The 14,066-nt window shown below is 57.4% G+C and overlaps 1 long non-coding RNA gene across 1 annotated transcript; it reads right to left on the reverse strand.

The window, feature by feature from the left end:
- Nucleotides 1-11,208: 11,208 nt before the first annotated feature.
- On the reverse strand, nucleotides 11,209-13,428 carry LOC123581596. Its single transcript, XR_006703846.1, has 3 exons — nucleotides 12,960-13,428; nucleotides 12,653-12,702; nucleotides 11,209-12,472 (listed from the first exon to the last, which is right to left on the reverse strand). It is a non-coding gene; the product is annotated as an uncharacterized LOC123581596 (long non-coding RNA).
- Nucleotides 13,429-14,066: the final 638 nt, after the last annotated feature.

Consider the following 14,066-nt stretch of genomic DNA (forward strand, 5'->3'; position numbering starts at 1 on the left):
TACGTACCTGTGAATGACTATAAAGCAAACCTTTAGGAACAGACGTTGTGGGGGGCAGTGGGGGACGGAATGGCGCCGGGGACCAAGCCAGGAGGTCTGTGCCCCAAGGGGCTCTGCAGAGGGGGATGAGGTTCGTGTTTCTGGCTGTCCTCAGGGCCAGAGGTCTACACCCAGCACTTTAATCCGCCTCTGGTGACTGGGCCAGGTCGGGGACTCGCCCTTCCCAGAACAGGGGAGGTTGACAGGGTGGCTCTCGGCCCTGAAGACGTGCAGAGAGTGACCCCAGCAGAGGCAGACAGCTCCGGACCCTGCGCGTACCGCCAGCAAGGCCACAGATGTGCTCCATGAAAGTGCCAGGGGCCCGGGAGCCTGCAGGGCGCAACTCAGGGGTTCTCTGCAGACTCCAGACGAGAGTCGAGCGGTGTCACCCTGCTTGAACCCCAAACTCCTCGGCGAGGGCCTGGGTAGGCAGGCAGCAAGGACCCAGGGAGCCTCCTTGGGCCTGACATTCATCACTTGTATGCGAAGGAGGCCCCAGCGTAGGTGTTAGCACACAGACCAGAGCAAGGGCGACAGAAAGCCTGCCTGCGTCCAGAACATTCCTGCTGAAACAGCAACAGCACGAGACAAGGAGACGCATTCCAGAAATAGGACCCCCCCCCCCCCACCCCGGGCCCCAGGGCTGCTGTTGGAGCAAAAGCGCACACAGCAGTCTCAGTCTGGATGCTTTTTGCTTTTTCCCTTTTTCGGTTGTTGTTTCTTGTATAAATATTCCGGTTCCTCATCAAAGCCCTGAGCGCTTATGTGTCTTGTCTTGCTCGGCCGTTTCTGAGCTGGCGAGACAGAGCCCGGTGTCCCCAGGTGAACTCAGGATTTCAAAACGATCTCCAGCCCTGAATTTTCCCCGGTTCTTCCAGAGACGTCCTCCACTCGCACAATGCGTTCCTAAATCTTCATGATGGTGGGTGATTCGGGGGAAAGCCCCACCCCCCCACCGACCACAGCGGGAATGGCAGTGGCCATGACGGAGGCCGCACACGGGAACCCCCTGGGTATTGAAAAAGCAACAGCAGGGTATGGGCCCCACCCCGGAGACCCTGATCTAGTGGGTGTGCAATCTGTTCCCTGGTGATTCCAACACAAGGCCTGGGCAGGGAAGCGCGCCCCGTCTTGCCACCAGATGCCAGCTGACCGGCGAGAGGCAGGAAGGGCCCTAGGTTCTTGCCAGCGGAGTGACTTTGGCAGAGGCCTTGGGTTCCCCACGTGCGAGCTGGGATAGCATCCTGCCCTGTCTCCCGGGGCCGTAGAGAACGTCAACTGATTTAAAGGCCGGGCCGACTGCCAGGCGGCCGCCAGGAAATGCCCTGCCTCTCCGAGGCGGTGCATCGCGGCTGGGAGTCTAAGGCCTTAGGAAGGACACCAAGCCCCCGTGGGCTGCAGACGCCAAGTGCGGCGTGGGCTCTGTGACCGCGCAGAGGATCCGCCAGGAGGCGGTGGGGGCCCTCGTTCCCGGGCTTCCACGGGGAGCAAGGGCCGGCCCAGGTGGAACAGGGCAGGGACCGGGGACGGTTTGCAGGTGTTGGCCGCACGATGCCAGGAGGGACCCCAACGCGCTTCTGCGATTGGAGGTTTCCCCTGGGTCTGGAAAGAAAAGAAGTTACAGGGTGGTAGTTTGAGCGGAGGCCCCGGGGCCACACCGCCTGCATCAGAGTCCAAGCTTCCCCCTGGAGAAGCCACTTGAGCCTCAGTGTCTCCATCAGCGCAGAGGGCCTAGAGCCACTCCGGGGACCGGATGAGACAATCCAACCCGGTGCTGGCCTTTGACGTGTTATTATTATTGCTGCCGCCGGAGCCATGGTTGGGCCGCGACTGGCCCGTGACTTCAGGGGTGCAGCTCATTTCTTGTTCACAGCCGTCCTACGGTAGGTATTATACTCGCCCCTTTCCTAGGTGAGGCGACTGGGACTCGGGTTGAGTCACTCGCCTGAGGTGACAGAGCCCGTGGGCGGAGACAGAGCCAGATTTTGAACCCGCGTGTGTCTAACCCCGGAGACGCTGTTGCAGGTGCCTGGCCTCGTCCAAACAAGCACTTTTGAAGCCGTGCGAAAATGGGACGGAAGAGAGGGCCCTGGGCAGCTGGGGGCGAGCAAGCAGCAGCTTGTCTGACAGAAGCCCCTGGGCGCCCCCCCCCCCCCCCCGCCCCGACAGAAGCACAGGGGACGCCTGGGGGGAGGGACAGGGGAATGGGAAGGCTCAGAGAAGCAGCGGCAGGGGATGAGGCTCTGGGGTCTCCTGAACTCGTACCACACGCTCAAAGGGCGAGTAAGGCGATGGCTGAATCCTGAATCTGCACCCTCGGTGCGACTCTCCTGGAGACAGTCTACGATCTGTGACGGACGAGGGAACGACCAGGCCCCGTGTCCAGTCACCGGGAAAGACACAGAGGATTGCAACAGACAGAAGGGTGAGGAGGACGTGGGCTCTGGGACGGCTGGGTGCTTTCCGCCGTGGAGAGGCCCCAAGGGCACCCAGCACGCCTGCCCGCGTGCGACCCGGTCCCCAGGCCTCTGCAGGGCTGGGTCCCCGCCGGAAGCTCTCTCTCTCTCTCTCTGCATCGTCGCGTGTCCAACACAGCTCTCCCCGTCCCATCCACACTCTCCTCTGTGGTCCCCAGCTGGGATGGGTCCCGCCCCCCGACCTTCCAGGGCTATCCGACCGCTTCAAGGGCCCGTCTGGGTCTGCGTCTTTGCCCTCCCGCTGACGAGACTGGAAAGGCAGCAAGAGGAACACGAGAGAGCGGCCATGTGCCGGGCCTCGCCTCCTGGGACTTGAGCGTTGGGTTGGGGCCATGGCCTGTGCCTACGTTATGAACGGGGGTGACAAGCAGGGCTGCAGGCGGGTTTCTGGAAACCCTTAAGTGTCTCTCCCAAGCGTGTTATTCCTGGCCAGTGGCATTGAACCTGGCTGTCCGTTCCTCTCGGAAGCTGTAAGTCTCACAGCCTGAGCTACCGTGGGCCCTCTTGCCTGCAACCGGGCACCCCGAGGAGACCCTCAAGAAGTGAGGAATCTGGCGGTGGTTACCCTTGCCATCAGGGTCTCGGGCAGGGCAGACCCCGTTGGCATTTCAAGAGGGAAGCGTGACCCACAGAGGAGACATGGTGACCGAGCTCATGTCCTGGGCTCACCTGGAATGGAGGCCTCCGGAGTCCAGGGGAGGCTGGCCACGCGGCCACTGGGGTGAACCGTGGTGAAGGGCCTGAGCTGTGTGGGCTGGCAGCTCCTAATTGTGTCAAGAGTTGGAAGAAAGAAATAACGGGCTCGAGACATGTTAACAGAATCAGAGAGCTTGTCTCTGTAGCCTTGGCTAATGTGACTCAAAACTGAGCACAGGCCAAAGGCACCTGGGTGGCTCAGCGGGTTAAGCGTCGGACCCTTGACTTCGGCTCAGGTCATGATCTCACGGCTCGTGAGTTCAAGTCCCACATCGGGCTCGGTGCTGACAGTGCGGAGCCTGCCTGGGATTCTCTCTCTCTCTCTCTCTCTCTCTCTCAAAATAAACTTAAAAAAAAAAAAACAACTGAACAGAGTCTGACTTGAACACAGAGTGATTTCGTAGCCCTCCGGACGTCTTGAGGGAAAGTGTGGGAACCTTGGGAATTGCACGGGCACTTTTGGGAATGTTTGCTTTGCTGGGATGCCCAAGCCCCCAGAGCCCGCGAATCACCCCCCTCCCCCCGCCCCAGCTGATAAAGCTCCACCTTCTGTCTCCTCCTTACCCGCCCACTCTTGCTGCCTTTAGACAGCAAGAGGGTCACCAGGCAAGATGAGGGAGACCAGTCTTCAGGACACAGAAAGGGTACCAAACTCCTACCAAAGCCCCCAACATGTGCCAATGTATTTAATCCCAGTCTCGAGGAGTATATGCGAGAACGGATTTGAGAATATTTAGACTAGGAAGAAAGAAATCGAATGCTAGATTGGGTTGATCTCATTAAATATAGTTGCACTTCGCAAAAATCTGGAGTCCGGGTGAGCCGGGTGAGGCTGTTGGCTCAGTGGTTGGCTGTTAACCTGGATCCGGTGTTGGCCCAAGATAAAGGAAGTTGAGTTTTCACACTAATGTGAAGCAAAGAGTCCAAACACATCAGGGGAATAAATGGTGGGCAGACTTGTCCTGTGCAGCCCCTCCCCCGCCCCCGCCATTCCCCCGAGGACACAGTCCCTTTACCTGTCTGAGTCTAGCTGTCAAAGTTAGCCGACCAGCATCTTTGAAGAGAGAGGAAGTCAATATCCCTCCTCCCGCCCCCTCCCCGGGGCTGCCGAGATAGCCCGGGATCTGTCCCCACTGAGATGGGCTCTCTGATTTCAGAGGGAATGTTGGGGTCCCTGAAGGGGCCAGGTGGGTGTGTCCCTGAGACAGGCAGCAGGACCCACATGGCCCTCCAAGGCGCTGCCCTGCAGAGGTCTTCAACCGATCACAGGGTTCCTGGGACCTAAGAAAGACTGTCGCTAATGTCCTCGTTGATTTGTACGACGAAAGAAACGTCCAGCTTGACAAGCAGAGACCTGGCCTGATTCATCATGGTGGAAAGTCAGGTGTTTCACCCACTTCCCAGACCCGAGAGCCCTTAGAATCACCGAGGGGAGGTTCCCCGAGATGACACTACAGGTAAATGCCGCAAACTGCCCACCCCCCTTCCCCAAGGGGGCCTATGGCCATAATGAGCAACCGTGGAGTGGACCAAGAAGAACCAAGACTTGGGGGGCATTGCCAGACACTGGTCCTGAGCTCTAACGACCAAGGACTAGTTAGTAGGGTCTGGTGACTATGGCGCACCGGTCCGGACACTGGTTCATGGGGGTCAGTAATAAAACAAATTTTTGAATGGTTCCGTTATACATGGACCAGCGGATCCGAGGCTCACAGGACAAGGATTGTCACAGTGGAAACCAGCTGAGTGGATGTCTCCTCTCCTCCTCTCCTCCTCCTCCTCCAAAGCTCCCTCTCCTTATAAAAAGTATCAAAGCCCTACCACGTGCCTACTGAACTCAGAGACACCGGTTTGATCATCAAGCCTCAAAAAAGGAGACAGTGATTTAAATTCTAGCACCCTGGGCTTTGCAGAGACCTAAGGGTCCCGGAGGATGACAGCGGGCCGACCGCTCCTGTTCCCCGCCCCCCACCCCTGGGGCCTTTTTGCTGGAGCAAATAGCCAGCAGCGGCACCTTTGGGCAGTTATCGATGGGAAAGGCCCTCCTCCAACCCAACAGGCAGAGGTCCCGTTGTCACCTGGTGGGTCTGCGGTTTCCTGTCGCTGCAGGGTTGCTCCTTGGCTCCTTGCCATAGTTTAGTCCCCAAAGACTTGAATCCCTCGTTGTTGCAGACGCCATCGGGCGGGACCATGACAATGAGGACATCACGCTGAAGGCCACCGACAATGGGGGAGCACAGAGTACCATCTGTACATGTCCGGAAGTCACCTGTGTGCCCGAGGGTATGACAACCCCCCCCCCCCCCACCCCGCCTGAGCAAAGTCCCCTGTGAGATGAACTTTGTGCTCTACGGAGAAAGGGGCACAGAGCATGGTGAGTCCCTGCGGAGTTTGGAGACGACAGATATTGCATTTCCATGGGCTGCTCTGTTGCACTAAGTGAATGGCCACACCGTAGGCTTTGTGGCGAGGGCCAGCGAGATCTTTCTAGCCGCTTCAGGCCTCAGTGCGGGGAGCTTGGGCCCTGATGGAGCCAGGGTGCCCTAAGTGTCCGTGACGGACCCGGAGGACCCAGGCCAGCCCCGATGAAGGAATCACAGCGCAGACGCCCCGCTCCAGAGCAAAGCCCCACTTCGAACAGCAAATAACGGCTCTTCGTTGCAAAAGCGGATCCTAGGCTGACTGTGGCCATGGAAGACACCGAGTAATGGTGAACTTCAGCTAGACCCCTTGGACTGGATGTGTTCTGAGCCATCAAGCCATAGACTGGGTGTGGCCATTCAATCGCCAGGGGAGGTCGTGTTTATGAGACCTGCCTTGGGAAGGTCCCAAAGGCACAGGTAAGTTGAACAAGCAGATGGTTCTTGTTCCTGTGCTCTGACTCCTGCTGCGTGACTGCCTGTGGCCGAGATGACGCCACGTCCTACAGGGGGGACGCCCTACGGCCAGTTGCGTCAGTTTCCCAGGGCCGCGGTACCAAGTACCTCAAACGAGGTGACTCACAACAACCAGATTTATCGTCTCACGGTTCTGGAGGGCAGAAGTCTGAGGTCAAGAGGCTGGCAGAGCCGTGCTCCCTCTGAATCCTGTAGGGGGCGTCCTCCCTGGCCTCTACCGGCTTCTGGGGGTCGCTGGCAAGCCTTGGCGATCCTTGACTTCCAGATGCATCCCTCCGGTCCCTGCCTCTGTCGTCGCGTGATGTGTGGATTATGGGTCACCTCCCATACCACTCCAGGGTGGCCTCATCTTCCCTGACTACATCAGTAATGACCTTGTTTCCAAATGAGGTCACGTTCTGAAGCACCGGGCCTTAGAACGTCAATGTAGCTTTGGGGGGGAGGGGGACACAGTTCGGCCCGGGCCCCAGAGGACTCAGGAGGAGAAGTCTGAGCCCGGTTTAAGACTCGCTCTGCGTGGCCGGTGGGCTGTCCGCCGTAGGTCTGGCCCCAAAGGCAGCGAGAAGGGGAAATCCCAAGCAGCCTCGTGGGCCTCATCCACGGCGAGGCTGGATCCGTCCAAACTTGGCTCACTGGCCATCCGGAAACTGGGTATCCTGGCTAACACTCCATGATAAATACCTTTCTGTTCAAACTAGAAAGAAGGGCCCAATCTGCTGCCTCAAAGAACACTATGATGGAACACAAATGCTCCTTTTGTGATTAGAGAAAAGCAATAAAAATGCAAACGACAGGCTTCCCAGGGGAAATGTTGCCAGGAGGCAGGAGACTCCTGTAGGGTCCTGGGGGAGGGTAAAGACAGCCATCTGTGAGCTGGTTTGTGCCTTGGCCCCACTGGGTCCAACCAAGCCCTGTATTTGGAGGGAGGGAAGGAGGGAGGGGAAGAGAGAGAGGAAAAAACACACCCTTAGTACAGGCCTGGTTCTCTGAGCCTCTGGGAAGCTCAGCCCCTTACCTGTAGCACAGGGCACTGAAACGGAGTTGAGATATTGGTCAACAGAACCCTCCCCAGGCGATGTTCTTGAAATTCACACACACACACACACACACACACACACACACACACGACAGGGCAGATCTGGGTGTTGTGGTGTCTGAAACTTAATTTGGGGAGCCCCATTTAAGAAAAAAAATGCACATTAGGGGAATACCCCCCGATGACTTCGTTAGCTTCCTGGGAAACGACGGGGTCAGGGGCCGTCCGGAAGGCAGAGAAGCACAGGGAAACGCCCCTGTGTTTGGAAAGAGACCCCTGGGAAAATGCAGGACCGACCAGCAGGGCTCGGGGCAGCTGGAGACCAGGGACGGCCGAGAGGGCAGGATGGGGCCCAGAACGCGGGGCAGCACGGCCAGGAGGGCCTGGGCCAGGTAAAGGCTGGACTGTGCGTCTGAGGGAGCCAGCCCGCTGGGTGAGCACAGGAGAAAATGATTGTGGCAGGAACATCGTAAGTAAATTAGAGGGAAGAGAGGCAGTGAGGCTGAGGGACGTTCCTAGCTGCACGGGAGGAGGTGAGCACCGGTACAGGCTGCATAATGTAGCCATTATATCCCTGGGAGGAGGGGAGGCTGGCCGTGGCCCCAGCGTTCTGGGCTGGAAAGTCGGGGAAGAAGGGAATTTGACCTGAGGGAGGACAGGTGGCATCAGAGAGTTTGCAGGAGGAGAGGAGAGGAGAGGGAGGGGGCAAGACCAAGGGGAGGAGGGTGTGCGCAAGAGGGAGGAGGGAGAGCCAGAAGAGCGTGCACACGCAGGTCAGGGTGTGGGGAGACCCCCGGGCCCACCCTGCCCTAACCAGGCCGTCACAGACGCATCCACAAGCCCATGAGGACCTTGACGTTATCCTACACCGTGCTGCAGATCTAAGAGGCTTAGGAGCTTGGAGCTTATGATTTACGACCACGAAGCCGTCAGGTGGCCTCCCTATTCCCACATGCCTTCCCCCCCACCCTGCACGGCGGGGGGGGGGGGGGGGGGCTCGTGCCCTCGGCTCGCTTTTTCAGAAGTGTCGTTTTGTCCTTATCATCCCCTTTCCCCGTCTGTGTCCGTGCATCAGCGGTTATGGCCACAGAGCGGAGGAAGCTTCCTGAGGCCTGGGCCGCCCAGCTGTGCCCCTGCTGGAGAAGGACGTCTCTCCCTCCTGGTGGCAAGGAGCCGTCTACACCCTGAGCTGGTCACGGGGTGCGGGCCACCCACTTCACAGACTGGGTGGCCCAGCCTCACTCGGCGCTCCTGCCCTGTGGGATCTCTGTGATCGGTCCCTCCTCCCCCTCCACGCCCTCCGGGCCCCCCTGACTCACCAAGCTCCAGTGGGGCCCCCCTCTGTCCTGCCGTGCCGTCCTCGGGTGTGTGGAGACCCAGACCCCGGGAATTGGCTGTGGGGAAGGAAGTGTGTTCTTCGAAGTTGGAGGGAGGTTAGTAAGAAGGGATTAAGGGGAGGCGACTGGCCACCCCGCAGCGAACCTGGCCAGTGGATCTGTCTCTGAACCTAGTGACTCTGATCCTAGTGACAGGCCGGCCAGTGTCTGCGCGGGCTCAGCAGGAAGAACCGGGCGGCACAGCCCCGCCCTTCCATGATACAGGTGGGGAGACTGAGGCCCGGAGCTGGAACCAGAACCCAGGGGGTTCCACCCCACTGGGGTCAGGCTGCCCAGCAGATCTGCCCCCGAGGCCCTGTGCCAAGGGTAAAGGAGAAGCCATACCCACACAGCTGAGAGACAGCAGAGCACAGCCCCGTGATCTCGAAAAATGGAAAAATCACTTACAGCAACGTTTCGCTTGCTAAGGGTCCGCATCTGAGATATCTGAGATTTCAGTTGGCTTACGGGTGCATCACCCCAGGGGAGGGCTCTTTCATAAGAACCTGGCAGAGGGACGCTCTCCCCGTGCCCGGCCTCCCATGACCCGAGCCGCTGTGTTCTTTGTCCAGCTGGCCCAAGGCATAGTTGGGTCCCCTGGGGTTTGCCCCAAGCCTGAAAGTCAGCCCAGGCCCCAGCCGCCCCACCTGGCCGTGGCCTGGATACCATTATCCGAACGCTAATATAAGTATGTTGTTTTAAGTGTATTTATTTTGAGAGAGAGAGAGCGGAGGAGGAGCAGAGAGAGAGGGAGGGAGAGAGAATCCCAAGCAGGCTACAGGCTCAGCTCAGAGCCCAATGCAGGGCTCAAACTCACGAACCTCGAGATCCTGACCTGAGCCAAAACCAAGAATCAGACGCTTAACCGACTGAGCTACCCAGGCGCCCCTGCTGGTTTGTGCGTTTTGGTTTGTTTTTTGTTTTTTGTCTTAATTTTTCTCCGGTCCCCCACCCGCTCTCTGGGTTTTTTTTTTTTTTAACTGCATATAATATTCTGGGGACTCTCCCACAGCAATATACATTACCCAGAAGCAAAAATGATTAATTCACTTGATTTAAGCCTAAATTTCTAGAGACGCTAAATTATCCATGGTGTCCGACACATGGTAAATCCCCACTGCCAGCTGAATATGTGCATAAAAATGCCACTTTGTCCCCGCATTTCACTACTTTCCGCCTCTCGGCCGGCTGGTCTCACGCCTCTGGCCTGGGCCAAGCAAGTCAGGCGGAAGAGATTTGGAGGCACTGGCCTGTAATGGAGAAGAGATCCTTCCAGACGGCCGTCCTATTTTCTAGTAGAGAGAGCAGGTGAGAGCCGGCTCTGCCCTGATACAGTGTAGACGCTGTTGGGAGTTTTATGTGCATTATTCCAGCAACCTACGTGATAAAGGCCTGACCGGGCAGAGATGGCCTATTTTCCCCTATTTTCTCCACCTTCTTCCTTAGCAAAAAGACCCTGATTCTATCTGGACACACAGGTGCTGGAATAAAAACTACATTCTTCAGAATTCCTTGTTGCCGGGTGGGGCTATGTGACAAATTCTGTCTGAAGGTCTATAAGCTAAAGCGTTGTGTGTAACTCCAAGAAGCGCCCTTTAAAGAGAGGCAGAGGACCCCACTGTGCTCCTTTTTTCTTTTTAATGTTTATTTGTTTCTAAGAGAGAGAGAGAGAGAGTGAGCAGGGGAGGGGCAGAGAGAGGGAGACACAGAATCCGAAGCAGGCTCCAGGCTCTGAGCTGTCAGCACAGAGCCCGATGTGGGGCTCGAACTCACGGACCGTGAGATCATGACCTGAGCCGAAGTCGGACGCTTAACCGACTGAGCCACCCAGGCGCCCCTAAGCTGGAAATAAGACATGTGGCTGGAGCTTGGCAGCCATGTTGGGCCAGGAGGTGAGCGCATCCTGCAAGGGTGGCGAAGACGGTAAGAAAGATAGGGACTATATCCCTGCAGATTGTGACATCACTCAGTCAGCCCAGGACTGCTTGCCTGTAGAACTTTACATGACAGAAAAAGAAATTTTTATCTTGTTAAAAAAACCAAAAGGCCATGGCAGGCCTTTTAGAGCCCTGGGCTCTTTCCATGGATAGCTCCCTACTATTAGGGAAGATTGTTAACATTTATTGAGTGCCCACCACTTGCCAGACGTATTATATACCTTCTTTAATTAAATTTAATGTAATTTAGCTTAATTTAATTTCCCCAACAACCCTGGAGTGTTAGTATTATTATCCCGTTCTACAGATGAGGAAACTAAGGCTCAAAGAGGCTGAGGGACTGGTTGGTTAAGTCACACAGCTAGCAAATGATAGGGTCTGACTACTCCGTTGTGTACCTCCCTGCCTCCCAAACTCGGGGTTCATTGGCCTGCGCCTTCGTCAAGAGGAATCCACCTGAGGAAGTGAAGTCACTTAAGGTGGCTTTGTCTTGTTTTCTGCCACCCTCACATTTGAGCTGAAGTTCCAGAAACCATGCCATTTCCCAGGGGTGTGAAGGAAAACTGAAATCATGTTTTAATATCAGTAAATTATTTTCTTCACTTACGGGGGAAAAAAAAATCCCGTCGTCAGCTTTAATAAATCCAACTCAATTATCCTTATTATAGTGATTACTGTTCCTGCCACTCTAATTGGCTTCTCTCGGCGTTTTCATTAAGAACCTGCATCTTCAAAGGTTTATAGCTCAGACACATTTTGACTTGGAGCTGAAAGCCAGATGGGGAACCCAGGCGCCACGAGAGGGAAGAAAGCCCAGCCCCCACCCCCGGAGCCAGCCCTCTGGGCCTCGGATGGTGCCCTCACCTTTGCACGACCGGTCCCTGCAGCCGTCTCGGCACGGACCTGAGTCGCGTTGGGATGGGCCCCTGGGCTTGTCGGGTGGCAGTGTGGCCACAGCCCGGCCAAGGCTGCACTCCAGCTGGGATTCTGGAAGCTCATTCTGTTGGGACACCGCTCCCCAGGGGACCGACCCGGGGCTGGTGGCGTAGGGTGGAAGGAGGTCAGGACGAGAAGTCAGACCTGGGTCATCGTCCTCCTTGCTGTCCTGTGGTCTTGGGCCAGGGGCTTGGCCTTTAGAACGCCTCATCTTCAAAGTGGATAATGGTTGACCTGAGGCTCAAATGAGATCGACCGTGGAAAGCACTTAGGGAAAAGCGCTGGGTGCGTGTGAATGTCTATGGTGGACCCTCAGAGCACCAGTCGCCTTCTGTCTTAGGTGGGGAGCTCGGACAGGCTGGTTTTCTGGACCGGGGGGGAAGACACACACTCAAGTCCTGCCCGCGCGTGTCAGGCCAGCGACACTGGCAGGGTGCCCCCTCGGGTGTACGGGCTCCCGGGTGGCCGAGGGACGACCGCGTGGCAGAGGGGAAGGGTGCTTTCCTTGGACGGCCCTGGGTTCCGATTCTGATCGCTCCACTGACTCTCCAGGTGACTCCGGGCAAGTGCCCCGGTTTTCGCCGGTCTGAAATGCAGGTGATGACTGTGCGAGGTGCAGGCCAGCACAGGTTGGCCCTCCGCACAGCAGACCTACTGTTATTAGCAGTGGGTAAACTGGCAAGAGCCACAGAAACGGAGGAGCGGAGGGGACCTGGCTGGCAGTCTCGTTGCGCAACGTTCCCCCGGCCCTGGTGACTGTTCCCGAGGGAAGAATAAACGCTATCCCGCTCGAGGGGAACAAGGCCCATCCAAGGGTGGCGTTTGGAGAGCTCACCTGGAGGCCCCTGCCTAGGGATCTCGACCGGGACCCCCAGTTCTCACCTCTGCCGGCCCCGCCTGCCGCGTTCCCGCCGCTCACCCCCCAGCCAGCGTCACAGGGGTCATTATTGCTTTATTTGCAAGACAGAGCCAGCCTCGATTCAGGGGGCGCGGGGACAGGGGGCAGGGGGTGGCCCCGGCAGAAGGGCCGGGTGAACGTCTGGGGAGGGCTTCTCCATGTGGCCAAGATGCAGGGTGGCTGTGGGAGCAGGGAAGCCTGAACTCACTCTCGGTTCTCCCTTGGGCCCCATAACCCCTGCCCTGCTGTCCCTCCCCGTGACTGTCTCTCCCGCATGCTGAGGCCCGACCACGACAGACCGGGCTGCGGTACGCGGAGGGTGGGCCCAGGCTCAGCAGGTTGAATGCTGGCTTCACTCACTTGCGGGCGGGAGCAACTTCCTGGGCCTCTCCGGGCCTCAGTTTCCTCGTCTGTAAAACAGGGTAACAAAACGAGGCAGTGCATTCCGGGGCCTGGCATGCGGCAGGTTCTCAACAAACACGGCAGAAGCATCAAGTCCGGAGCCTCCCAGGACCCGGTGACCACCCGCCCCTTTATCTAACAGGCCCGCGGGCCAGGCATCCGGGGCGAGGGGGGGGCCACAGCTCGCCGCCTTGCACCCCTCCCACCAGACCGGCTGCACCCACCCCTCCCACTCCAGTGCCTCCCCCGTCAAGGCTCTTGTCACCTGCACTGTCCAGCAAGCTCCTAATCAGTCTCTCTGCCTCCAGCTTCTCCCTTTCCCGTCCCTTCTATGGCCCACTGCCCCAGCCGCCCTCCGAAAATCTCTCCATTCAGAAGTCCTCAATGGTACTACTGTATGATTCCAAGTATGTGACATTCTGGAAAGTGCAGAACCGCGGAAACAGAAAAAAGGTCAGTGGGTGCCAGGGGGTGGGGTGGGGCGGGATGAACGGAGCACAGAGGAGTTTCAGGGCAGTGAATACTCCGTAGGATGCTGTCGTGGTGGGTACGTGATACATACCCGGCTGCCAGATGCCTGGAAGGTACGACACCAAGAGTGGCTCTAAGCTTGACCTGTGCACTTGAGTCAATAATGCATCAACATTAGTTCATCAGTTGTAACAAACGTAAGGTGCCAATGCCCTGCATTAATCAGAGGAGAAATCGGTTGGGGGGGGGGGCGGCGGGAATTTGGGAACTCTACATTTTGGGCCATGTTTTCGGTACGCTCAAGACCGCTCCAAAAAAAAAAAGAAAAAAGACCACTCAGAAAAAAAAAATATATTCTTTTTTTTTTTTTAATTTTTTTTTTTTCAACGTTTATTTATTTTTGGGACAGAGAGAGACAAAGCATGAACGGGGGAGGGGCAGAGAGAGAGGGAGACACAGAATCGGAAACAGGCTCCAGGCTCTGAGCCATCAGCCCAGAGCCCGACGCGGGGCTCGAACTCACGGACCGCGAGATCGTGACCTGGCTGAAGTCGGACGCTTAACCGACTGCGCCACCCAGGCGCCCCCCAAAAAAATATATTCTTTAAAAAAAAAAGAAACTTCCGTAGTTCTACACCCCTTAATTTCAACCCTTCGATTTGACATTGAGGCCCTCTGGGAATGGACTTCACCTCTACTCCAGGCTCCCACCACCCCATACAAACACCCCCTCAGTGTAGGGGTCTGTCTCCCCTGCGCCTTTGTTTCCACCCCCCCCCTTCTGCCCACTCCCCCCGCGCTCCCCCTGCCGGCCCCTGTGGTCTCAAAGCCCCCTTCCCAGTTCCCCTGCAGCCCCTGCCTGGCCCCCACACCCCTTCCTCCCCACCCCTCAGCCCCTCCA

This window comes from Leopardus geoffroyi, chromosome A3 (genome assembly GCF_018350155.1).
Source record: "Leopardus geoffroyi isolate Oge1 chromosome A3, O.geoffroyi_Oge1_pat1.0, whole genome shotgun sequence".
Lineage (NCBI taxonomy): Eukaryota > Metazoa > Chordata > Mammalia > Carnivora > Felidae > Leopardus > Leopardus geoffroyi.